This window comes from Nuphar pumila, chromosome 6, assembly GCF_984573655.1.
Source record: "Nuphar pumila chromosome 6, dmNupPumi1.hap1.1, whole genome shotgun sequence".
In the NCBI taxonomy this organism is placed as follows: Eukaryota; Viridiplantae; Streptophyta; class Magnoliopsida; order Nymphaeales; family Nymphaeaceae; genus Nuphar; species Nuphar pumila.
This window is the reverse complement of record NC_143254.1, coordinates 42,245,584-42,249,353: the sequence shown is the minus strand read 5'-3', so window position 1 is coordinate 42,249,353 and position 3,770 is coordinate 42,245,584.

Sequence of the window (3,770 nt, the reverse complement as noted above, 5' to 3'; positions counted from 1 at the left end):
ACAAACTTAGTTTCATGTTCTTTTTGTACTTCTGCATCAGTGAGATATGAAACTTCTCTTCGCAACTCCAGATCAAATCATCTGCAAACCACAAATACTTATATTACCGAACCATGTATGCACATATAGAACATAAAAGGATTTATAATTGTGTTGCATCTACTTATACTTACTCGATGTATGGGTCGATCGCTGAGCAATTAAAAAGAATATAGATGTGTGTTGCGTCTTGCTCTCGATCTGTCAAGAGCCTTAATCGGCAACTACCAAATGTATGCCCAAGTGGTTGAAATATCAACAACTTGTCAGCTACAGTTACTTGTTCTCCATCATCGTTATGGGGCGGGCATGTGTAACGTGTTGGAATGTGAGGTTCAAAGTACATAGATGAGAAATTTGAAATCTCTTCTAAAGTGTACGTCTCACAAATAGAGCCTTCTACTCTTGCTTTATTACGAACCTTTTTTTTTGAGGTCAAACATGCATCTGGCAAAAATATACATTTCAAATTTTAAATAGCTGTCATTAAAGAGACAAATATAAAAAAACATATACCTTTTAAATGGGTACATCCATCGATATTGCACAGGGCCACCAACCCTTAGTTCATATGGCAAATGTATGATCAAATGTTCCATAACATCGAAAAATACTGGCCAAAATATCTTTTCTAGCAGACAAACAATGGTGATGACAGAGTCCTCGAGATTCTTTACATCAGATATTATGACTTCAGATGCGCATAATGTTCTAAAAAATCCACTCAACTCAGACAGTACCCCCCATATAGGTTTGTCTAACAAATCATGGAATGTCAGGGGTATCAATCGTTGCATAAAGATATGACAATCATGGCTCTTCAACCCATATAACTGTCCATCGCCAATCTTCACAGCCTGAGCAATGTTAGAGACATATCCATCTAAAAATCTCAATTGTCTCAACCATTGACATACATGTTTTATTTGATCAGGTCCAAACACGTACTTTGCCTTTGGTTTTAGTACTTTGCCATTATACTCTTTGAGTTTCAATTCTAGTCTTTTACATATTACTTTTAAATCCATACGGGCCTTCAGATTATCCTTCGTTTTCCCTTTAACATTCATTACTGTATTGAACACATTATCAAACACATTTTTCTCCACATGCATCACATCCAAATTATATCGTATTAATAGGGTCGACCAATACGGTAGTTCTCAAAAAATAGATTTCTTCGTCCAATTGTGATCCTTCCCAAATCCACGGAAGGGTGTAAGACTGCGGGCATCTGTTAATACATCTTGAAAGTATCGCAATTTTCTTAGAATCTCTATGCCAGACAATCATGTGGATGAACCTTCCATTTCAGTTATGCCTGCTTTAAACACATTCTTTTGTCGTCGGAACGAATGGTCGCTGGGTAGAAATCAACGATGACACTCAAACCAGCAAGGCTTTCTTCCATGCGTCAATCTAAAAGCTTTGGAATCCTCCATGCAGTACGAACATACCAACCTCCCATGTGTGCTCCAACCAGATAGCATACCATATGCAAGGAAGTCACTGATTGTCCATAGAACAACGACCTTCATGTTAAAATTTTGTTTTTTGTGGGCATCATACGTGGTAACACCATCATCCCACAATACTTTTAATTCATCAATCAATGGCCTTAAATATACATCAAGATTTTTGCCAGGTGAGGTCGGACCAAAGATCAACAGAGACAACAAAAGATTTAGACGTTTCATACACAAGCTTGGTGGAAGGTTGTATGGAGTTACAAATACTAGCCAACATGAGTATAGAGTTGATCTACCCCCAAATGGATTAAATCCATCTGTACATAGACCAAGTCTAACATTTCGCACTTCCATTGCGAAGTTCTGATGAGTACGATCAAAGTGCTTCCAAGCTTCAGCGTCAACAGGATGCGTGATCTTGTTTTTATTGTGTCGAACTTTATTTGCATGCCATCTCATGTGTTTAGCTGTCCTTGAAGACATATACAATCGTTGCAATCTAGGAGTGATAGGAAAGTAACAAAGCGACTTGTATAAAACTTCTTTTGATCTCGTGCTACCATTGCCTCTTGTCTTTAGCTTAAACCGAGGATGACCACATGACAGACATGATATGTTGTTTTCCTGCTCCTTGAAATACAACATGCAGTGATTTAGACAAGCATAAATCTTTTTGTACCCCATACCTAGAGCGTTGACCATAATTTTCACACGATAGAAATTTTGTGGCAATTTCTCATCTTTGGGCAACATACTCTTTACAATCATGCACAAATGGTCAAAACATGATTAACTCAAATTATACTCAGACTTCAAATTTATTAGTTGAAGAACTGCAGACAAGATAGTGTGACTCTCGCAACCGTTCTAAAGTGGCTCGTCAGCATCTCTAAGTAAATCATAAAATCTACTAGTTGCATCGTTTGATGGTTCTTCATCTACGACAGTTCTTACATCACTAGGACTCATAGCAGAACCCGGTTCTGTTCCTGCAGCATCAAATATCAAATCCATATATGGATTATCGTAAACCACATTCACCCGTGCATCAAAATTCTTCTCTATGAAACATCCAATTCTGGTAATCACTCACAAAACCCTTCCTGTATAGGTGATGTCTAACGCCATGAGGTTCTATAAATCGATTATTCTTACAAATCTTGCAGGGACACCTAATCCGACCTGTGGGATCCACTGTACTGACACTTGCCATTGCAAATTCAATAAAACTTTCAACACCATCCATATATTCATGCGATAACTTATTGTCCACTATCCTACGGTACATCCATTCACGGTTTGCAGTTATTTTCTTATGATATTACGAATAATAACCTAACCAATTAAAAGAGAACCATCAGAATGCTATGATGAAGAAAATATCAAATTTATCATGCAATATATGATGCCATACAATAACAAGAATTATGATGCATGCATTGATAACTTAATATTTTCATGTGCAAACTATTAATGACACGATACAATCATTTGAAGCATGCTTTCATTATACAATTTCACATGGAAGCCATAATCAAATTGAAAGTAACTACATGCAATCATGAATACAATTACATCAAACATTACAATACATCGTAATCACTCATATCAAACAAATAACAAACATGTACCTGCAACAAACACACTTCAATATTCCACTAACTACTACCATGCCTAGCATGGACTTCGTACTCCAAAAATAAGAACACTTCCATATTTATACATTAAAATCATGCTTAGCATGATCTCCGAACTCTAACAAAACAACTCTAAATATCAACAACTAAGTGAGTGTGTGAACAATAAAGTGTTACATCTAATAAATTAAATAACATGTGATACACTTGCATCACTTACTCACTACGGGTATTTACCCGATTTGCATTGTTTTTGTCACTTACTTACCACGGGTGGCTGAGCACAAGCTGATTCTGTTGAGAAATCTGCACAAAAAAAAACATTGTTTTAAAATGAAGTCACAAAAAAAAAACGAGGCTGTTTCGGTAGGGGTCGACCCCCTGCTGTTCCGGCAGGGAGTCGACTCCCCTGCTGTTCCGGCAGGGGGTCGACCCCCTTTAGGAACATAGGGGGTTAACCCCCTGCGAGAACAGGCAAAGGGTTAACCCCCTGCATTTTCGGCAAGGGGTTAACCCCCTGCATTTCCGGCAAGGGGTAAACCCCCTACCAGAAAAAGCAGGGGGTCGCCCCCTTGCCAGAACAACAGGGGTTCAACCCCCTGCCAGAAACGCAAGGGGTCAACCC